This window comes from Manacus candei, unplaced genomic scaffold (genome assembly GCF_025592945.1).
Source record: "Manacus candei isolate 608988 ecotype Guabito, Panama unplaced genomic scaffold, ASM2559294v1 h1tg000008l, whole genome shotgun sequence".
NCBI lineage: Eukaryota > Metazoa > Chordata > Aves > Passeriformes > Pipridae > Manacus > Manacus candei.
In genome coordinates this window covers 25,114,827-25,138,921 of record NW_026138056.1, presented here as the reverse complement: position 1 = coordinate 25,138,921, position 24,095 = coordinate 25,114,827, and the positions used below count along the sequence as shown (strand labels likewise).

General features: G+C 40.5%; 1 protein-coding gene across 4 annotated transcripts in view; it reads left to right on the top strand.

Annotated features, from left to right (window-relative positions):
- Positions 1-4,125: 4,125 nt before the first annotated feature.
- NCOA2 (nuclear receptor coactivator 2) overlaps positions 4,126-24,095 on the top strand; it is a 185,911-nt gene continuing 165,941 nt past the window's right edge. The window contains exons 1-2 of one of the 4 annotated variants that reach the window (XM_051768357.1): positions 4,126-4,242; positions 13,939-14,014. The gene's annotated coding sequence lies outside the window, so the exon portion shown is untranslated. Of the gene's footprint in view, positions 4,284-11,650; positions 12,478-13,938; positions 14,015-24,095 lie in introns of those variants that run through there. The other 3 variants (XM_051768348.1, XM_051768366.1, XM_051768375.1) reach the window with 3 other exon arrangements.

The window sequence follows — 24,095 nt, the reverse complement described above, 5'->3', positions numbered from 1 at the left end:
CAGTATACTTCAAGGCTGGATACTGGGACTGTTAGTGCGTAACAGTCAGTGACCTCAGTGATGAGATGAAGTGCAGATGACAGCAAATTGGGAAATAGTGGCCAGTATATTGGAGGGACCTCAGCAGACTGGAGAAATGGGCTGGTAGAAACCTCATAAAGTCCAACAAATGGTGGTGTAACATCCTGCATCTGGGACAGAATAGCCATTGCTTTACGAGCTAAAGGCCAAGAGGACAATAAAGGATTTTCAAAAAGAAATTTCGGAATCCTGGAGAGCAACAAGTAAGTCAGCAGTGACCTTGCAACAAAGAAGGTCAACAGCATCCTGGGCCATAGTAGCAAAAGAATAGCCAGCAGGTTAAGAAACTTGTTTATTCTCATCCATGGAGTACTTGTGAGATCCCATCTGGACTACTGAGTGCAGTTTTGAGCTACCCAGTATGTGAAAGACACAGACATAAAAAAGAAAATCCAGGGGAGGGTCATAATGACTGTGAGGGTGCTAGAGCACATGATATACAAGAGGCTGATGTCAGGCTGTTAGTCTGAAGAAGAGAAGGCTGGTGCAAATTTTAATGTTCTCTTCTGCTACCTCATGGGCAGACATAGAAAAGATGGAACATTTTTTGAGGTCCATAGTGACCTTTTCATTGTGAGAGGCAACACGCACAAGTTGGAACAGACCAGTTCGATATCAGGGGAAAAGAAAAATTCACGCATTAATTCAAATAGTGGAGTGGGCTGTTCAAAGAGGCTGTGGAGACAGTAAAAACTCAGCTGGGTTTTCCAGCCTGCAAAACCTGGCGTAACTTCAAAATTGGCCCTACTTGGACTGAAGCTTCAATCTTAATGGGTCCCTTGAATCCTGAAGAAGATGAAGATAGTGGAGAAATTTTACATTGTTTTAAATTTCATTTTGTTTTCTTTGTGGGTTTGAGTTAGGTATATACTGTGTCAATAAAAATCTTACTGGTTTCATAAAGACCATATTTAAATCCACTTGGAAAGGTTAATGAGTAAGTCAGGAGTCAATTCCCCATAAAGGTGGGCAGAGTGATTCCACAGGGTAAATGTAGCTGCTCATGAAAAAGTCTTTGTGCACCAACAGCTGCGTCACATATAGCCCTGGTGTCAGCAGGTGCACATAAACCATTCTTCCTTACACATTAAAGCTGCAGATAGAGCTTTATGAGACAGCAGCTATACCTACCTATGGCCTACCAAGTTCATAAGCACCCAACAGTTTGTTCATAACCTTTCACCTTATGGAAGAATAACTTTACTTATTTGAAAACCAGTTAGAAACACACCTGCAAATGCAGTGAGTAAAACAACTAGTTTTACTCACCCCGTGTACCAATTTTTTAAGAAATATATAGAAAAAGTATGTAAGAAAGAAGAACATTGACAATATATGGCTATACTGATCAGGAAAACATGGTTGCAGTCAGATTCTGATTTTTTTCGTTTTAATTTAAGGGAGAGGAAAGTTCTGAGAGGATATGTAACCAAACTTCTCTGAAAACTAAAATAACTAAAAACTTCTCCCACTGCTAAATTTCACATCAGGAAAGGTTTGCAGATCACAGTGAAGAATCGAGTGAATGCATAAAACGATGTTGTGAACAAAATAGCCAGCAGAAGAATAAATGGGAGGAAGGTGAACACAAGAGGATGACAGGAAGCTTGTATTACTCTTGTTTAGAATGGATGAAGCTTTTGCTGAAAAACTAAGCCCAGCTCTAGTCAGCACAATGCAGCAATGGTGACACTGGAGAAGGTTCAGAGAAGAGCTCTAATATTGAATAAAATCTGCACTGAAGAGTGTTTATCAAATCTATTTCCCATCTGAAATATGGTGCCTTACTTTTAAAAAATTAGCAGTTATGAGTAATATAATTACTGGTCTTTGCATACAGTGATACTTGTAACCAGGGTTTTAGGGTTTGGCCTTAGATGACAAAATGTATTTGCTTTTGAGTTAGAAGATTCTAACAAATTTCAGTGGATCTGAGCATATGTGTAGTTAAATCCCCTCTCCCACTCAGTTTGGATAGGACACTGCCACACTGGACTCAGGGTTTTTTGTCAGTGTTGAGACCATGAACTTTGTGTTACATGGGCTGTCTTTTATGCTCATACTGCACCAAGTTAAAAGTCTTCCTTGCTTTCCCCAGTGGATTTAGGTACTAGTTTAATAAAGACTTTTGGTTATGCTAAAGGAAGTGTGAAGTTAGAAAAAAAAATCAAACTTTCATAAATAAGAAATGCTGGGATAAAAATTACCTGTGCAATTTTAAACTGGACTGCTTATGATCATAAAATTAAATACATACTTTTTTATTCCCCCTCCCCAGTGGACTACTGTTTCACTTAGCACAGGAGAATGAATGAATCACAACTGTGAGGTAAATGAGATTATTGCCTGTATGACTGTTAACTTATTTGCTATAGAGATTTGCATAGATATAACAAATGAGGTCAAGGGAAAAGCTCTATCGGTCCAGGACTCTTTACCCCAGTTTTGCTTTGTTTCTTTTTTTTTCACACACAAGCTACTCTTATTTGCTATGTTATTTCAAGGTAATATTCTGATTTCTCTGCCCTCCAGATGGAATTAACCTTCAATCTCTTTTTACCTGTCTGTGTATAGGCAGGGTGGAAGAACTTCCTGAAGACTATGCAATTTCTCTGTCAAACACAACTGATGGAGAGGTAGTCCTCAGAAAGGTAGTCCTCTCCAGCTGCTGCAGGCCAACACTGGAGCCTTGTCTTCTGAAATGATGCCAAACTTCCCTTAAAACAGCGGCATTTAATGTGGGTTGGATCTCTGGTTAGTTTCACATCAAAACTCTAATTGAGCATATACAAACAACAATCCCTCCATCCGCATCTTCTAATGGGACCAAATTCAATGAAATTCTGATGGCAATTCCTCCCATTCCTGAGTTCTTTCTCCAGAAGACAAAAATATTGCAAGTTTTCAGTTATTTTATATTTATATAATATTGTTTATATTGCAAAGACTTTTTTCTTTAACTTGGGGGAGAAGAGTGGGAAAGAGTTTTCTTTTAATTTGTTTGGAGAAACAATTGAACTATTTTTATCCAATGAAATAAAAAAGCTTAAAAAAATTGACTCAGACACAAGTGTGGGAAATTGTATGCAGCACAGTAGGGCAAAGTGTAACAAATTGGAAAACAAGGGTTATGACTAAAAAAGTATTGGACAAGCCCAATTGCACGCAGAGTTAGCTATGCCATCAGGAACAATGTATCTGCGGATAGCTACAGAACAACTTGGGGCTGCATGTGAGAAAATATCAAAAATAAGGATTGTTGCAGTGTATAAAGTATAGCTCGCCATTATCGACATGTGCGAAAACGTAAAGCTTTTCTTGTAACATAGGATTTCTGCATCGCGGATTGCTTCTTGAACTAAAGGGCAATGTTTAACAATCGCCCTACAGCCCTTAATAATTTTTAACTCATGTATTCACCCCTCCAATCTAGGAAAAGCCTACATCTGCATCCCCTCACTCCCGTGAGTGAGATACAGCTGACACAATTTTCAGCCATGTGTGCCTTTTTTTTTTTTTCTTCTTTTTTTTTTTTTTTCCCGGAGGCAAAGAAAGGAAATAAGACTGTATCTCCCCCGCCTAGCCTCCCTGTTTTTGTGAATATGGGCCACTAAAAGCCGTAACAAGGCTGACTACTCCGGTCCCGCCTGGAAGCGGGGCTCCTCCGAGGGCGGACAGCAAAGGGCCACAGCCAAAGTCTCTCCCTTCGAGGGCGAAGGACTTTGTTTTTCCCTTCCCCTTTCTCGCCGGCTCTGGCGCCGAGGAGGAGGCTCCCGAGAGCGCTGCGCAGCGCTGCGAGCGAGCGGGGCGGCTGCCATTGTCCCTCGGGCGGGGCGCGGAGCAGCCCCCTCTCCGCCGGGCGGCATCGCTGAGGGGCGGCGGCGGCACCCAGACCGCGCCGCGGTGCCGCCCGGCCCGGCCCGGCCCGGCCTCCCCCCGCTCGGGGCCCGGCCGCTGCCGCTGTGCCCGGGGGCAAGGGGGAGTGACTTGTGCCTCCCCCCGCCTCCTCCCCGTCCAGCCCTCCTCTGGGTAGAAGGGGAGGAGGAGGAGGAGGAGGGCGAGCGGTGGGAGGGTCTCCATTGAAATAAACAAGCAGGCAGTTATTAAAACGGGAACATGGCGGCCGCAGCCCCAGCTTCAGCTTCATCTTACAAAGCGAAGGTCAGCGCCGGCGGCAGCGGCGGGAGACGGCACTGACCCCGGTAACGGCCCCCGCACGGCCCCCGCGCGGCGGGGGGTGTGCCCGAGCCCCCGCGCCTCCCTGGCCGCCCCGTGCACCGCCGAGGGGACGCCCGGGGCCGCGCCGGTGCGCGGAGGGGCGGTGTTGGCGGGCGGCACCGCGGCCGCGGCGAGGCGGCTTCCCCCGCGCCGGCGGCGGGGGGAGCGGGGCGGGGGTTGCGGCCCCTCCGTGGGGCGCCAGGGAACGGTGGGGCCGCCCCTCGCTGGGGCATCGTGCTCGCACCCCTGCGCCCGGTGGTGGGGGTGGGCGCGCGGGGTTACTTCTCCGGGACGTCCCCCGTTTCGGCGAGGGAGGGAGGGAGGGAGGGAGGGAGGGAGGGGGGGGGGATAGAATACCCCACCCTGCCGGGCCGAGGGGACCGGCTTCCTGCTCCCAGGCCAGGCGGAGGTCGGGTGCCGCCTCTCCGCGCCTCTGGCTAGGGGGAAAAGTGCGAGGAGCCGGGGAGGCGAGGGGCTGAGCCGGGCGGCAGAGGCTGCCCTGCTCGGGCCGGAGGAGGATGGGGCAGTGGGGTGCTGTTTTCAGGGGGTTGATCGGGACGTTCCCCTTCATCCCCAGCATGCAGCGACAGCGAAACTTGAGGGAGGGTCTCTCCCCGATGACAAAAGGGGTGATTTGGGGAGCAGGGCGGTGCACGTCCCCTCCCCTTCTCCGGCTGACAACGGCTCGGTGCGCAGCGGCGCGGGCCGCTCCGCGCCCCCTCCACGGGGCCGAGCCCGCCGCCCCCCTTCCCGCGCCGGGCAGGCACCGGCGGTGCCCGGCGCCCTCTCCCCTTCCCCCTGCGCCGGGCGCCCCGCCGCTGCTCCGCGCCCGCAGGGGACGCGCGGGGAAGGAGGGGGCGAAGCGGGCAACTTCTCCAACTTTGTGCGCGGGGGCCGTGCCGGCCTGTGTGCGCCGCGCAGCGCCGGGCCGCGGGGGCGGGCGGCGGGCGCCGCAGCCGCGCAGCTGCGTGCGAGCGAGCGAGCGCAGCCCGGGGCGCCCGGCCGCCTCCTCCCCGCGGCCCGGGGAGGGGTGGGGGCCCGGCCGCCGCAGTGCCGTGTGTCTGCGTGTGTGCGCGGGGCGGGGAGCGGCGGCGGGAGGAGGGGAGAGCAGGAGAGCAGCCGGCCGGGCGCGGGTCCGGGGTCCTTGGGCGGCTGCCGCTCCGCTCGCTCCCGCTTCTCCGCCGCGCACGGCGACTGCGGGCGGGGAGGGAGCTCCGCGGCGAGCGGGGCCCCACGCGTGGTGCGCGGGGGAGGGGTGCGGGATGCCCGGCGCCTCCGCGGAGGGCGGTGCGCGGCCCCTCCCCGCCTCCGCGGGGGGCAGTGTGTGCGCCGCCGCGGGCACCGCGCGGCTCGCAGGCTGCGGGGCGAGGTGTAACCGGAGCCGCGTCCCTCTCCTGCCTCGCTGCCCCTCGCTCCTTTGCCGCCGCTTGGGCCTGAGCTTTTCCCCCGGCCCAGGGACCGCACGCTGCTCTTGCCAGAGAGGGGCATTCAGTTTGTCTGCGGGAAACCTGCCCGGGAGCCTGGCAGAAAAAGGTGGGGGGGAGGGAAATAAAAAAGGGCAAGGAGGTTTGGTTGCTGGCAGTCACCGGGAAATGATATCTGGATCTTAGTTTGAGTTAGCCTGTGTACTTCTGTCTGAAGTGTGTGTATGTGGGAGCTCACTGTATAAATATACTTGTAATTTAGCAGGGAGTCTCCTTGTGAAAGGAGAATAGCTTGCTTGTTTGATAATAATCAATTGCTTTTGTATTTTTTTTTTTCTTTTCCTCAGAGTAGTAGGAAGCAGGTGAATAGGCTTTATAACTGAACTCATAATGTTTAAGTATAGTTTGAGGTAAGCATATAGTGTCTGACTGTGGCAGTTACAGCAGAGCTCTATTGCCGCTGTAAATAAGTAGGTATTTTAGACTGCCAGTCTTCTTACTTAAAGCATTTTTGTTTCTGTTGTTCTGCCGTTGTGGTTGAAGACAGTAATTTGGGTTTTATACCTTCGGGTTTTTTATCTACTGAACTATAAAAACATCTCTAGTCAGTTAATTTCCTGGCTCCTTGTAACCCAAGAGCCGTGTTGGGCTACCTGGTGGGCTCCACTCATGGGGGAATCCTCTGGCAGTGCCCAAAGGGAGGGAGCTGCTGGTCTGCTGTGTTGGATGCTCTCTGAGAAATGACAACGTTGTACATTGTTGTTGGTGTTGTACCAAAAATATTATTCCCCAAAGCAGGGTTCGTCTCTGCTTACGCGCAACTTAGTGTGAATGGAAAGTGGTTCTTTTATTGCAGTTGGTGTAGGTACTATGCCTCCTACGTATTTTTTAGAACATTTGTTTATTATCACTGGTGGTGTCACAAATAGGTTATCCTAGGCTTGTGAATATTTGCACATACAGATGTGTATAGAAGCACATACAGACACTCATGCATTTGTGTCCCTTATTTTGACATTTGTGATACAACTGCTTAGGGATTGGACATAGAAGTTGGCTCTACTCTGTCACATGAGATAAAGAAAGATATAAATTACCCCCAAATGGTTAATCCCTAAATTTGATAAGTGCTGTGAGAAGCTTATGTTCATCGTCAGTCTTGGTCATCTGCAGTCTTGAAGAAAATAGTTTGTCGTGGACTTGACCTTCAGAAATATTGAGAACAACTTTAAGAAGAAAGGTTGATCTTTTTAACATCATGTATTAATTTGAAAAATCATGTTATTTTTAATATGTTTTTATCTCATCTTGGTGAACATTATGCAATAAATGCATGACAAAGGTGCTGCGATCACCTCATCTTTTCAACCACTGTACTATTTTATTTCGCAAAAAACCTGAAGATTTCTCAACTTTTTATTTTCTCAGGCTTGTGGTCTTCACTAGGGGGAGAGTCTACGTATGATGTGCTTCATCAGTATCTCTGCAATGTCTGAAGGCACTTCTTTACTAAGCGTGTAAATTCCTTGTTGTGTGTCCTGGTGGTGTCAGTGCTAGATTTGAAACTTGAAACATTTTAGGAAGGAATACTTTATTGCAATCAGGAACGATACTTTTGGAATCAGCTTAAGTTTTTAAGCTGGAATTGTGTTATTTGAGAAAGAAAATAAAGGTTATTTCTGGTGGAAAAATTAGAAAATACAAGGGATTTATTTGCGTTTAATGTAATGTATTGCATTAAACTGAAGTAAAAATAAATTATTTATAAATAATGTTTATGTTTTTATAATCACTTAAGGTGTAGCTTGCTCATGAGAAGGCTGAAAGGCGCCCTTGAAAGAGGTGTGTAAGCTGTCTGTAGTGTTGGCATTCCCAACTTTTCCCTCCGTCCTCTAAAAAAACCAGTAAGAGCTAGCCCATCTGCAGGAAGCCCAGGTTTTGCAGCAGGAAGAACAAAGTCAGGGAGCGAGCCAGCTGCTGCTACAATGCCTACTGTCTTCTGCTCCTTGCCTTTGTTGCTGATGTCGCTGTCTCATTGGCAAAATCTGGGCTTCTGCGCTCAGCTGGAATTTCTCTAACACCTGACACCAGAATTGCAGAGGCTTATGAGGTCTAAGCCTTGAGGATGCTGTCAGCTCATTTAAAAGGAAAAGACACACTAAGGAGTGGTACCAAATTCAAATATAAATGTAACTCTCTTTGTCTGCTGAACACTAATAGATTGTGCATTGGAGAAAGGGAACACTGAACTGAAATCGTTCTTACCACATTGAGGTTTTTTGTACGTTTTCCATGGTTGGCCTCTCTAAACAATGCAGTTTGCATGCTAGTAGGTATAAAGTATTTAACAAATTCCACACATTTCTTCAGTATTCTTATAGGCATTAAAATGCTTAATATTCATTTACATCTGTTTGGCTTTAGAGGTCAGAGGTTAAATGCGTTGTTACAGTATATGCTCTTCTGTGTGACACAGCATTTTAAACTAAGACCAAAGTAACATGGATAGTTACTTTATAGAAGGCATAAAACAGCATCCATTCATCCACCCATTTTCTGCTGATAGTTAACTTAGTTACAGACGGCTACTCTGGCAAGATCCCTTACTTTTAAATGAGGTGAAGTTCACTGCCCTGCTTTATTTTTGTTAGTTGTTAAAACGTTCTCATACTCCTGGCAGTGGATAATGACAAATTTTTCAATGTAACGCTGGGAGCAAGGGAGGTGGAGAGGGAGAAATGGGGAGGGGGGGAGGAAACCCTCCTGAGCATATGGAGACATCCAGAAAAAGATGTGCATCGTCAGCTGTGATTCCATTGTGTGCTTGCAGACAGGATCTGAGCTCTTCTTCTCTTGGGAATTTAAACCTTAAAGAAGTATTCTTTGGCTTTTACCCATCAGGATAATCGAGCTTAGATAACATATAATTCACATCTTTATTACAGATAATGTTTTGGCAATATTTTATGATTTCAGGGAATAAATACAGTTGCCAGGACTCCTGCTCTGTGTTAGACTAGCATTTTAAACAGTCATATATATTGGTGAAATGGCAAGGTTGAGTATTCAAAATAATTTGTAATATTACATCAGTGGTTACATACTACTAAGGCATCTTACCAGTTCTACAGTTAGTAGCTTGTCAGCAGCATTTATATTATGGAAACACTCCCTATTTTTAATGAATCACTAGCTTAGCCTTTTCAAAACATACCAAGTAGAAATCTGACATGAAAAATGACAGGTTGTATAGTTTAATCAATTTAGGATACAGAACTAGAAAAAAAAAAAACCAACAGAAAATAACCAGGGAATTTTTAAACAGGGTTTTAAAACAAAGCCATTTTGTCAGTGTTGTATTTAGAAATACCATTTCCATGATGGAAGAGTGAAAGAAATTAATTTTCTTTCATTCAGTCCTGCATTTACCTATTACCTAGAACAGCATTTCCTCTCCTGAGCATTTGGAATACTTTTGCTGATATTATGCAATTATTTTGAGTTGATGAATAGTTTGAAAAATAGATCTTGAATGTGGTGGATTTGCTGCACTGCGCTTTTTAACTGTTTATGATTTTTCAATCTTTTTCTATGGAAATTGCACGTTATTCTAGTAAAAGACTAATGGAAATTTTATTTAAGAGTTTAATGGAAATAAAATGTGTACAATTCGTATGGAAAGTGTATGGTCACTGGGGTGTTTGGCATTTGGAAGTTTGAAATTAGTTCATTAATTTAAATGTCTGAAGCTATACCACAACATATTAACAATATGCACTTTTTTTTTTTTACTTCTGCAGCTGCATCATTATGCTATTCCAAGTCTTACATTTCCTTAAATGGCTTCCATGACAATCTCCCATTAATAGTTACTGACAGATATTATTTTTCCTTTGCTTTCCTTTTAGTTATAACTGATAATAAATCTCACTCTCTCTTTGAGTGTGTACTCACTACTTAGATATTCAGAAGCTTCTTTGTAACGTGCATTTGCATTTTGCAGCTAAGATGCGATGCCCTCAGTAAAGCCTATTTACATTTTTTTCTGTATGTTTTTAAATTTCAAGATGTTACTTGAAGTTTGAGAAGGAAAACTTGTATTTTGCTTAAATAGTCCACAGTACATGGAAACATTTAACATAATAATGAAAGGGCAGAGAGTATAGGTGACAAATTAATTAAAATATCTACCGAATGTGTTGATTTATCCATAAATCTTATGTAGTATGGATCACATGAGCTTTTGTGAGGGGACATAGTGAGAACATAGATCTGATATACTGTTGACTGAGAGTTGCTATTTTGATGCTTTTTTAGTGAGCTATGTAAGACATATTGTTGCTCTTTGCTAGGATTTATAGTGGGCATATCACAATTGGCTGCTTTATTGGCTGCCTTGGTGGAGAAGTCTGAGATTGAAGAATGGGCATGGAAAGCGAAATAACATTTTACATGCTAGGTCAGAATTATTATGGAATTTTAGTCTTACTCTACCTATGCTGTAATTCATCTGTGTGGGAATAGACTTAGTTTTCATGGCTGTCAGTATTGATCTCTAATGAGCCTTACCCTTGGATTTTGAAGAAAATCACTGCAATTAAAAACAATGCTGTTTGTATCTCACCCATTCGTACTTCACAGATTACGTAGGAGATGTTAAACTGCATTTAAAAAGAAAACTTTCGACAGGTAGAAGGAAGTCTGCTTATGAATAAATTTGATAGTATATACTGACACTTTCATTGCAGATATTTTTATGAACTTAAAATTCATCATATGCCTGTGTGATGGAATCAAATTAAAAATTAAAAAAAAAAACCAACCAGAAACAAAGCCCGGACAAAACCTGATAGTTACAAAACCCAGGAAAACCCAAGGTCATAAGTTTTAATATTTGTGCAACTGAGAGTTCAGGTATGACCTAGTCTGCAGTGGAGATAGCTTTTCTTCATTCTGTTTCCACTATGCTTTGAGTTCACTAAGTAGCTCTTCAGTCCTTACTCTTTACTCTTTCGAATTGTTGTCAGGACTTGCTGACCAACCAGTTATATATTCCCAGAAATACATGTGATTGTTGTCAACTAATTTCACTTGCTACCCTTACTGAGATTTATACCTTTGTCTCCAGAGCTATGAACAATCTCTTCGTCCTGTTCTATCCATTTTCTAAAACAGTTTCCATGTAGAGGAAGATTGAGTGTGTACAAATAAATAAATAATTTATTTTAACAGTTTTTAGTTGTATTCTCAAGGAGAAAAGCTCTTCTTCCAGTCTAAATCTTTGTATTTTTTTTCCCAAATAAAAGTTTATGGCTAGAAATACACTATTTTCTTTACATATGGCCAGAATAGTTGTTGCCATTATCTTGGAGGGGAAAAAAAAGTCAACTTGTTGATGCTTTACTGGTATAAAATATAGCTCTAATAATATAGTTTAAAGGTTTTTTCTTTTTAATTGCTTGCCAGTTTTTGTTGGCATTTGCAGAGCAAACATACTTTTGCTTGTTTTGCTGTTTTTTAAGCATTACTTTGAAACAGATACTGAATTTTTAATGAAGCCTCAAACTATTTTCTTGCTAGAGTGCTGTGAGAAGTTACTGTTAACTGGTACTGTTAAATGGTGAGATCATTTGTGCCTCCTTTTCTTCTTAGTATAAGAATGAGGGAACCTGAAGACTGTAGGTAAGAAAAGCCTCACTAAGCTCACCTAGTTCATGCTCACTAAGCTTTGCATGCCGTAGATGATCTCCTCCAAATATGTCTGAAAGTGGCAGTTTTCACTCTCTTTTAGCTAAACTGTAGTTTGTAGAGTTGGGATTGTGTGTATTTTGTTCACAACTTAAAGTTTTTATGGACCAAGGGGGTAATGCATCTTAGGTACCTGGAATAGAGACTGGAAAGAAAGAAGTGACTGTGCATGAATGGAAAACAAAGATGTAAAGTACTCTGAAGTCAGAGAATGGTGTGTTGTTCTGTTCTGTATCAGTTGCTTTTAGTTGACCTTGAGCTTTTACTCTTTGTAAGAGGGAGGATTGAATGGTGGTTTCGGAAAATGGCAGGCATGGAGAATGATGGCTGTGGTATATTCCATTTTTATGTTGTAGCTAATGTTGATAATTTGTTTGAGGAAGAGACCTGTTCTTCATGTAGGCCTTTGTGTGAGACCTACCTACACAGGCCTTTGTGCACCAGCATTAGCAAGGTTATGTCACTGTGAGAGCTGTCTTCACGCAAGAGTAGTTTCTCTTGCGTTTTGAGGGCCATCTCAAGAACCTCCTGATTCTGGTGGGAATTTGCATAGGCGTGGGTTGTAGCATGCTAGCTGGCTCGCTTTTGTTTAAACCTCCAGAATGGGCTTGAGAAGGGAAGGCAAAGGACTAACAGATAATTTAATTGTCAGTCAATTCATGTTCGTCACTTTTTTCTTCACTGGCAGTCTAGTTTACTTGGAGAAATGTATCTGAAATATACTAGAGAATACACCTATTCAGGTACATAAGCTTGTCACTAGTTACTGCGTAATTCAAGAGTTTTATTTGGGAAGAAAGATCTTGTTAATAGTATTTTTAAGGTAATGCTGTGTATGTTTTCAGACAGTATTACTGGTAAACATTCTATGAGCAGAACGAATGAAAATCAGCAGAACTTGTCCCTTCCAGTGGTGCTCTGTGGACACCAGTGTAATCGTCAGGAGCTACATTATCTGTGTACAGACTCCTTGAGCTGCGGTACTGGAGGCCATGGAGACCAGGAGGTGGGACCCAAAAATAGGAAAACACAATAGGAAAATACAAGTGAGCAGCCACGCTAGTTATCAAGAAACAAAATGGTAGTAGAGTACTCATTCTTGTTCATTGGCGCACAGCAGGTGAAAGACAGGAGATGAGTGGAAATGCTTCTGTCTGCACAGGCAGTTGCTGCTCCTCTGTGGAAAAGGTCTCCCCACTGTGGGTTGGAACTGCAGCCCCCATCTGCTGGTGAGACAGCAGCTTCTCTTTGGTGGGTTTCTGAACTGCAGATGTCTAACAGATACTGGAAATCTCACTAAATCATCAAAAGGTCTAATAGTTTACTTAAAATTTTATTCTAAGACAAGATTATGATTTCTGTCAACGAGGACCCACTCGAAGCCCATGTTTGTGAACTGTAGAGCTTGTGTGCTTTTTGGGCATTCCTGAGGAAATAACATAGCCATATTTTCTGTGTATATATTTTATATAAGAATACTGCTTTGTTAGTGGTGCCCCTGAATAGTCTGTTACTGTAGTGGTGTCCTGTCTGTGACTGAAAGAACTTAAGCAGATCTGGTTTGAAGAAGGTTTCTCTAAGATGGCAGAAATGACAGAAGGAACAAAGTCGATTCTAAATTCCATTTCTCTTGAGGCATAATTAGGGTGTGCTTTTTTTTTCCCTGTTGATGACTCTGGTAGTGTATCTTTCATTTTCTTTGTGTTCTCATTTGCTTTATGTTCTGCCTTTTTTTTTGTTAGAATAAGAAAGTAGAAAACTATTCTTTGGTAGTTTGCTTGGATACATTTGACATAAAGTACTATTTGACCTACAAAGAGAAATGCAGGTTTAATGTTTATGTGGGCAGTGGCATGCTCCTCCTCCCCAAAGAAATGTATTTTGCTGTGCAATATATGTCCTCTGCTCTGTGGGACTCTTTACTGATTTATGGGACTCCATAATAATGAAAAGCTTTCTGGTCACTGATACTTGTCACTTGCATCTGGAGTATTGTAAGGGGAGATTGAGAGAAAAAACGTGCTCCTGTACATACAAGTGGTAATAATGGTTGAAAGACACTTTATAAGAACACCACTTTCTCCTTTTTAGAGATTTGAAACTAGTGTGCTGTAAAGTCAACCAGCCAAGCAGTCAACAAAAAAAGGAACCAACCACTTTCACAGAGAGTTCTCATAGATTCTTTTGTGAAAATAGGGGCTGTGTACTGTGTTAGTTAATGTAAACATTTTAGTTGCTATCGCTGTGAATTTGCAGTAGGCAGCAGGTAGAGAGGAAGTTGTGTGCCTGGAGTGATTGTGCAACTGGAAGAGGGTTGTAGTTATGTCTGGAAAAGCAGATAATGCTCTGCAGAGTTTGTTTCCCTCGCTGTGTTATGCTTAGAACTGCAATGTGCTAAACATATTTTTTTTTCCTATACCTGTCTCCAAAAAAAAGACTGATATTTTTCTCTCAAATTTGTTCCTAGCATGCTTGAGATCTGAGTAGTGAGGCCCCCTGCACACACAGCCCCTAGAAATTGCTGTCTGCATCGCTGAGTCTTGGTGAGTTGTCTATATCCTATTGCATTTAATTGGATTAATCTTCTTCACGGGGAAGTTTGATGTGAGATATCTTAGATTGATTGTGTAGATACAGCAGAACAAGCTGTGGTTTTAAGTAATGTGTGATCCTCTACACTGAGTTAAAATGCTAACTTTTTAGAAACTTTGAAAAATAATGCTCAGACTGGTTACGGAAGCAGGGTCCTTGCTTTAGTGCCAGAGCCAGGAATGGGACTTTCTACAAAGAGAGGCTGAAGGGGTCAACATGTGATATTCTTTCTCATGAGATTTGTTTGATATTTGATACTGTAACTAAGGAATTGACGTTTTTCAAATGTGCTGATTATGGTCTGTCTTATGGCAAAGGTTGAATATGGAATAATACAAGCTTTTCCATCCAACTCTGTGCACTAATAAATTACTTAAATTGAGGGTTGAAATTGGTATAATGACACTGATGACTTAAACTGCTTGTTGCTCAAGAATTACTGTCTGATGACTCCATCAGGCAGTGCTGTGCCTGTTTAACTCTGCTCTCAAGAAGGGATAATACCGCTGAGAATTAGAAAAAGAGACCCCTGCGGATTGTTTAAATGCAGACTAATAATAGTTTGGTAGTGCAGTGAAAGAAAGTAGAATATAAATGCTGTGGTTTTATTTTAGATATGTTTGATATATCAATATGCTCACTTCGTATAAATCTTTTACAACAAATACACATTTGAGATTTTATGTGAGAACCTTTTCAGTGTACTCATGAATAAATGTTGTCATTTAACACATAGAGTGACTTATTAAGGTCAGAAATATGTATTTTTGAGGCTTGCACACTAAATATAGAGGTGGGAAATGAGCCTTCTGAAAAGGTTTTTAGTTGTTTGGGAGATAACTGTTTATAAAATGCTAACCAAATATGGCTAAAGTTATGTATGTGCAGATCAAGTATCATTTCCTCTTTTGTTAATTATGTTGAGCAATTTCTGCAAACTAACAATGCTTTTCTTAACTTACCGAATTTTCTAGCCTCAGTGAATGGAAATAGGTTAAGCAGCTTTCCAGTGCTTTTTTCTGCCTTTCCCCTTTTTAGTTCTGATAAAACTCTTCAGTTCATTGTGTTCAATGAAGTTTATAATACTAGTTATTAGTTTATTCATGTATTAATTTGAAAATACTTAGCCACATAGATGTTATTACTTATTTACACTTATTACTTAAACTATATTATTTATTTACAGTACTTATCTGGACTGCATAATAATCGTAATGTGAATGTGCAAGTCTTCTCAATAATAATCTGCTTTTGTAATCATTTAAGCAAGTTGTTTTAAAAAAAGAAAGACAAAGATTCTAAAAATTTTCCCATATAATTGATTTTTTTCCCCCTAATTAATATATGTGGAGAAAAAAACCCCAGCCTGTCTCTTGCTTAGTGTTGTGATATTCTATGCCAAAATGATAAACCCATAGATTTGGTTGTTGCAGTGCTAGAAAGTAATCTGGTAACTTTAAAGATGCTTGCTAAAACACAGTTGCTGTGTTCGGGAAGTTCAAAACCTTTAATAAGAGCAAATGGGACATGAATATTTGTATATGAAGTCTGTGGTGATGACAGTGAGGAATAAACCACTGTAAAATGTTGGTGTCATGAAAGGATTTAAAGGGCGAGAATGATGTAGAGACGTAGTTTTCTGCTCAAAATATCCTTTTGCTCTAAAATGGGTGGTTATCTATGTGTTCCTGTGATAGACAGTTCAGCAAAAGTAGGTTGCATAGGAATAAAGGACAAGAAATAGTTTTAAAATTTTGGTTCTATTGAATCCTTGGAAACTCTTCCATTCATTTTTTGAATGCCTGGGGTTTCAGTCTTATTGTTTGACATACTTGCATGTTCACCTTCCCCATTGCAAGATGGAAGAGCTGTAGCTGTTTATTTTAACCAGTATACCCATCCAAAATTATAGTAGTGTAGGAAGGACATATCAGTTGGAGTTTCATTTAAGAAATCCTGTCCTTGGCTTTTGACTAGTGTTACTTGTGAAATAATACATGTTGGGTTTGACTGAATATTGTGAGACTGTATGACCACTATGACTGAAATTGTGCACATTCAGCCTGTCTACCACTGTATTAAGTTTTTTGGAAAGTGAAACTACTACTTAAAACTTACTAGATCTATTTCTTATATGTTAGTTGGGGTAGTGGGAGATAGCTACTGTGTGCTAACAAAAAAAGCAATGCAGTTAGAATGGGGAGAAGTTTAGACTTACAAAAACCCCCAAACAAATAAATAACCTAGTTTAATTCCTAGTCGAAAAGCTATCAGTCAGAAGACATTTTCTCTCTCTTTCCTTTTCTTTTTGCATGAAGTGGTTTGCTTTGTAAGAAATATTTCTCAGCAAAAAGAGCATAGGTTAGAGAAATCTCAGTTTTCTGCCACTGTCGATGTGAAGAGTCTGTTTCAATCTAACTTTGTAGTGATTTCAGTGACATTTGTGTTGTAGTTAGTGTCAAGTGTGATAGAAAATATTTGTGTGTCCTTTCATTCTGAGTTATAGTGCTCATTGTTTACAGCTGAAGTAGATAAAGAAAATTCTGTCATGTCTTATTTTTGACTGTGTTCTCCTAATACATGTGTGTGTAAAGGGAGTGCTGTCAGAAAATGACGTGTAACGCTGACAGTAAAAGTGCCTAATATCAAAACAAGTTTTAAGAGCCTTTGGTATTAGTTTAAGGATGAAAGTGAGGAACTTAAGAGTAGATTCCAAGTATCAAACCTGAATAAGGCAGAGCTCACTTCTGTCAGCATACAAAGCAGGGCTGGAATTGTGTGTACCTAGAGCTCTAGAGTCAATTCAGGGGACCCTACTTCCCACAGGAACTGTGTTTCTGAAATACCTAAAATAAAATACAGGTATGGGTAATCTTTACTGAATCAGGTCTTCTCTGTGAGGGATATTTAATCTACGTTGAATTAGTTTGTGATAAATAAAGGGAATGTGATTCCATTCCTAGACCTCGAAATTGGGCAGCTGTGTGTTGCATGAAATGTGATCAGATTATTCTGTGTTCAGTCACCACTGTTCAGTAGTAACATTAGTTAACATGAATTGCCTATAAAGATGCTTGTAAAAGTGGATGCTTGATTATAATGAATTTATTGTAATCAGCGTTAAAATGATACTCCTATTCTGAGAGTGAAGTTCTGCGTGGGTGGTACGATAAGAACTGAAATATTAAGAAATGAGCATCTATTGAGATTTATACAGTTGCACCCTAAAGATTTTTTTCCTCCTAAAATTGGAACTGGGATCTTATGAAAAACATTATTTTGTGGAAAAGCTGAAATATATACAAATGTAATATATTCCATTTCTTTCTTTTAAAATGTATGAAAATTTAGAGTACTCTTAAGAAAATCTCATGATGCTTGCAACTGGCAGAACTAGATTTGTTAGTAATGAAAGCACTTTTAAAGTACTTTCATAGTTTTGAGGCCACAACGTTCAAATTCATTGTAAAGCTGGATTAAACTATTCTTACATATGTAAAACTCATTAATTACTGTAAATGGATTTAAATGGAGTGCTCCATCAGTGAACTTGTTACTGAATTGATGGAACGAAACATCATACATATCCAGGACTGTTGCAAACGCTCGTTCAGTCAATTGAAGCTTGCTTTTTGTATGTAGTTATATCCTGGAAGATTATTTTTAACATTTCAGTTTTGGTGCGATAAATAAAAAATGCTTAGGAAATGAGATTGCTAACTTGATTTTATTCACTTCTTAAATATTGGGTTTGACTTCGTAATGGACTTTGCTAAGATTTTTTCATTTCTTACCTTGATAGGAACCTTTTTATGTGGGCAAAGGTTTACTATATACACATTAGCAGAAGAAATAGCTGTCATTATCATCTGTGGAAAATCAATGTATATTTTATATATAGATTGATGACATATACCACCAGTATTGGAGCCTGGGAATTCTAGAGGGGTCAAGAACAGGACAACTGAGCACTTGCATGATCAAAGAAGATGAGATGCATTTACTTGGGCAGATTTTCCTCTGGGTCTGCCTTTAGTCCCTGAATTGGGAAGAGTGAAATATTTACATGGCTTGGCTCTTGACAGTAAATAGTATTAATTAAATACAGGGCTTGAAAATGACACTGGTATTTCAGATGAAGGCCTGTAGATTTTGCCTTGGCCTTCTGGAAATTGAATTCCAGCGGCCTGTTTATTTGACAGCATTATGGTACAATATTTGGAGGTTCATGGATATTTCTCTACATAAAAGTGGGTGAATTTTTATAATGTCACAATGCTGGGATGTTAGGCTCAGAAGACTTATGTGATTATAATGGTAAGCAAATTTGTAGGTGATTATAAAGTGTGGCACAGTGTGTTTCTGTCTGATTAATTTACTTTTATATTAACTGGATGGGCAAGAAATTGCAGGTTTTCTTTTTAAAACAAACTTTGGATTTTGAAAATTCAGATAAGTCACAGAAGTTCAGTATTATTAAAATGATTTAGAAATATTGGGGAATTTTAATAGTATCACTGCACATGGCTCTAGCTATTCAAAATGTGTTACAGAATCCTCCTCTAGTCATCTCACCACAAGCAAAAAGGGGTACTGACACCCTTATGCATACAATATTTGCCAGTGTGTAAATGCATTGCTAAAACTCCATTTACAACTGTGGCCATGATAAATGAAGAATATGCTCTGTTCTCCAGTTCTGACATCTGTTTTATGGTCCAGATTCTTCAGTTTTTTTCATTATCAGTACTTTTATTCCTTCAGTAATCCCAAATCAATAAACTACAGCATTCTGTATGCACCAAACTCTGTATATTTCAAAATGACAGCAATAGGCAAACTAGGAATATTTAAAATTAGAATTGAGATAAGAATTAGTTTTATAGTAAGTATTGCAATTTGGTTCTTTCTTCAGGGATGCTGTAGTAGTGTCAGGAGGAGGTAAAATGTTTCCATTCACGTTTTTTCAGCATGTTTTTCTTTTGCTTATAGTTGCATATTCTCACTTAAGCTTTGAAACATTATCCTTACAAGTAACACATGGAATCGAAGATCCCTTTTTGCCTTTGATTCCTTTGTCCCTCAATTCTAGGTACCTGTTTTACTGCTTTAAGAGAGTGAGATGTCTCCTGCATTTCTTTGTTCAGATTGTGAGCTTGAAACTACTGTGTGGTGCTGCACTTTAATAGTATTTTAAAATGGGATAAAAACATCTACATTTCTCTAAAAGTAGGTGGCCAACACATATGAAATTTCACTTGGGTTAATTTTTATGGCCTTTCAGTTTTCAGTTGTGGTTTTTTGCTTGGCTTCTCTTCACAGATCCTGGTTAACTGTGTTTTTATTGCTTAGTCCTGCTGAACAGACTCATGTAAAACTTTTTCTGTCTGGAGTTACAGTATGCAACTTCCAGAATGTATCCTGCGGTGGAATAGGGTTTCTGTGCAGCTGATGGTATGTGAAGCTCGATTCATGACTACTAATGTTTGAAATATTCCTTGTCCCTTACTGTGATTTTAGTCTTTCCTTCCTCATGAGCTCACTCTTTTGTCAATATCCAGGTTCTAGGCTCTTGATCAACATTGAAATATTTGAGGAATCAATACATGTGAGTCAAATTGTATAACACTATGGTTGCCACACTTAAAATATACTCAATACAAATCTAAAGAAGCAAAAAAAAATCCCAAACCACCCCAAATTAGACCACTTTATATGAGATCAGTTGCTGTTCTACCACTGTCACACCCCAAACACACTACACCATTACTGTACACCACAGGCTGTGTGCCACCACCTGTGGGAGCACATAGATTTGTTCTATTAATTTTCTTCTTTAGTTAGTTAGTGTCAAATATGCTGTGTATATAGTACATATGTTTCACAATAGTATGTATTTATTTTTTAATATTGGCATGGAACCATGCATATGTTGCTCTGGTCCTGTTTTGGGTACTGTGAGCATTTAAAGGGGGGAAAAAACCTAACAACCTGCTACTGCTGCACTTGATTCCAGTAATAGTAGTTATCAAAATTGCCTCCTACTTACTCTTCCTCTTATTTGCTTCATCACTCGGTTTCTGAGCTATTTCCTTCCGCCTCCAGCTTCCAAGAGAAGTGTTTTGTGGTCTTCTGATATAACCTCATGAAGCTTTGGGATAGTCCCATGTTTTGGGTCAGGACAGCTTGATCTCTGGTTGTGACTCTCTAGTAAGAGAGTCACATACACTTATTTGTGTATGTGTATTTTAAGGGGGAATTGCTTACTGAAAATGTATTTTTGGCTAGCTTGAAGTTATTAATGAGTTGGCATGAATTTCATAAGTAGCTTCGTTGAGGAAGGGAGAAAATTGACTGCTAATCAGAAATGCTGTAATGGCTCACTTAGGAAATTCTGAAATGAAAAGTTTTGGATTTCAAGGCTAGAGTCACAGCAAGACTTAACAATCAGTAAGCCACAGGGAAGCAGTCTGGCCAGCTATGGGTACAGCTGTGGGTGGGGAGCTGCTGTGGGTGTGCAAGGTAAGGGCTCTCACAGGGGTACCATTTCAGTGGCACAGCCTGTGCCCTGGGTAGAGGGACAGCTTGTGATGGCCTCTGGTCTCGCTCTCCAGGAGCTGGAGTTCACCCTGGGTCCAGTGTGGCCCAGACTCTTCCAATTGAGCCAAGCTGGGGATGGGCAGTTTCCCAGGTTTTTATGGCTGTGGGAGAGGGTGTCACCCACTTCACCTGGGATGAGTACAGGAGCTGGGGAGACCTTTCCTGTACCTTCAAATGCACCAGCATGCTTGGAAACTGGAGGTACACCCATCTTTGCCAAAGCAGGGAGAGACTGGAGGGCAGATTGCAGCACTTCTCTTTCTGAACATCGGGATGTGAGTGCAACAAGATGGAGGAGGGAATCACAGTGCTCCTGATTGAGAGCAGAGGTTTGCATTTGGGTCTCCTGCCTCTTAGGAGATTGCTGCCCTCTCCGGGCTGCTCAGTGTTTCTGAGCAGAGCTTTGCTGCCTCTGAAATAGCTCTGCTTTTTTATTGATGTGTAAATACTTTGTTGGTGAACTGATTTCCTTTGTGTGAGGTGCGTATCCTGTCTGTTTTGTGTGTCCCACAGTAAAGGACAGTAGTTTCTTCACTTGCCTACTTCTATAGATCTAATTTATTTATCTGCTACCAATAAGTTTGTCTTCTCAGACAAGGTACTGCAAAGGAAGTGAAGGTATACATTCACAGATATATTTAGCAATTAAATCCCCTTGTGGATGTTCTTAATGCTTTGAATAGCTTACCCTACTTTGACATGAAATAAGCTATCTGAAACAAGGGCATTTTTTCCTGGTGAATTGACTGTTTGCACAACTTGAAACACTTCTAAAATACGTGCTTTTCCTGTTCAATGGCTGAAATTAAAAATTCATTATAGGTACAGTTCTGCTCTTTGTATCAGAAGTATCATTGTCCATAATTAAATGGATGCATTTGACTACGAAGATGTAATACAAATTAAAGTGGCACATGCTTGCCACTGTGTATGCCATCTTTTTTTCCAAATCTATTGATAAGATCAGTGTGAAGTATTTTATCATGTAAAACTGATTAATTTTTGAAAACCTGAAAAGACCAAAATGAGACATATTTGGATCTCTCAGAGTAATTGAGAAGTAAAAATGTGAACTATATATAATGTGGCTGGCAATGGTAGAATTAAACTCTTAAAAATTTAAACCCACTGGAGAGTATTTTGTGTTATGGTGGGAAGGGCCATATGCTGTAACTTTCCTTGCTGTTGACATGATTTGGGGACTGTTCTTACTGTTCTGATTTTGTGGAAATATTGTTCTATAAGTACAGTGGTAGTTTTTTCATAAATGAGCTGTATTCTGTTCTGTTACACTTGTGTAAATAATTTTTTCTCAAGTTGTATTGCAGAAACTGAGAAAAGAAAGACTATGAGCCTGCCCTTAGAATTTCCTTGGGGGAGGAGGGACTTTTTTAGAGACAAGATTCTGAGAAAGGAAATAAGAAGATTTCTTGCAGAAAGTTTGAGCTAACTGGCAATACAGGGAAGATGAAAATGTAAAATCCAGTATTGGGTCAAACCTACTTCTGCTAATATTTCACTTGCACTAGCCGACTATAAAGACAACTTTGTGTTTTATTGGTTTTTAACTGATTTTTGCTTACCACTGGCAGGGAAAGAAGTTAGTAAAAGGGAACTGGTATTTTCTTACACAGACAATGTCTTGAGGAACAGAATAAATTAATACTACATTCTGTGAGGGTGCATATCTGCAACAACATGAGAATTTTTTATTTAATATTTTAGAAATTGAAAATGTATGGCTTTTTCTCTGCGTATGTGTTTTCTATGTTGTAATTTGTACTGATTGTATTACCAGTTTTTAGTTCTGTCCTGTTGCTTTGTTCAGGATTCCCGGTAATATCAACCACCCTTATGCCATGCCATTGATGGGCTCTGTGGCTCTTACTGTGCCAAGCTTTTGCTGTTCCTGTGTTGAACAGGCAGTTAAAACGATTTATTTAGGCTGGCTGGGGGTCAGCTACAAAAACTGAATGTATTGTTTCCTTGGAAAACTTTTTTAATTGTTGTTGTTGTCTAATCAACAAGTAATTCAGATAAGGTGTCTGGAACCATTTGTAGAATTTGGGGACCTGCAACGTTTGCCCACGCATGTGTTGGAAATTTCCCTGTAATTATACCCATAGGAATGAGCTTATATGGGTAACAATGAGAATGGAGGTAGACCTTGTGCTCAAGAGCCAGGAGCTTATTTCTCAGTGCCAGGTTTGCCAGAGGTATACTAAACAAGTCACTTGACCTCCAAGTCTCTCATTTTCTTAGCTGTAAAATGTGGCCAACCCTCATTATTTTCTTCATATGCAGAATTCAGATTCACCACTGTTTGTGGATTGTGTGAGAAAAGAAATAATTATATATTTATGTATTTAATTTCATCAAATGTAAATAAAATGCCTGCTTCTCTTGATGTGAATTAATACTGAAATTGTAAAAAAATGCTAGAGAGAACTTGCCTATTAAAACACTGAAGCAGTGGCCTTTTGCTATTTTATTAAACAAGAATCAACCTAGATTGTTTTGAGTTAGCAATATTTTTGTCTGCTTTTGTTATGAGATAAAACATCAAGTATTGACTTAACTTCACATTTCACAGGAGAAGAATTAAAAATTATCCCTGTGAAGGGTGACTATGGAGTTACTCTTTGAAATTCTAATTTAACACTTCAGTAATAGGTCAAGCCTGCTCTGAATCCTCTGTGGGATTATTTGATTTGCTGTCTGGTTAAACTCAAGGAAAATGGGATGTCTATAAATTACTAGAAGTGTTAGCTATCACCTTATAATGGAACCAAATGGGAGAATTTGTTGTTTTAAATTAGGATTGTGACCTGATGACTAAGGGATTGTATGAATCTTGTAGGCTTACTTTTAAGACCTAACTTGAGGGTGAAAGTTGCCGGGTGGTTTGTTTTGTTGGTTTTTAACCCCCCTCTTAATATCAGCTGTATAATTGGAAATTAATATAATTGAGGGATAAGGGGAAAATGTCTTCTTTACCTGGGGGGAGATGGGGTTAGGTTTTTAGTATATGTTGTGTCTTCAGAGTTACTTAAACATGGAGGAGTTTTTCTTTTGTGTTTTCTTCTATTTGTGTGAATGTTTTGTGCCCCAACAAGAAGAATCTGTGTTTTTTTTAATGATAAAATTGATTATTAAATTCATGTGACTGGAACTGAAGGGAGTTCAGCTTTTTATAAGTAGATAAAGAAGCAGTTTGAATATTTTGCAAGTTTATGCATGTAATGTTTATCCTGCCCAAACCTATAAAATTCATTTGCAAATTACTGCAATACAAGTACTCGAGTGTTTTATGCTGTGTCATACATGAAGGGAGTATTTAACATTTATTTAGTAACTTGAACTTGGGGGAGTAAAAGCAGGGAGATTTTAGTTAAAAATGAATTCACACTAACGTTTTACTTTTCACTATTT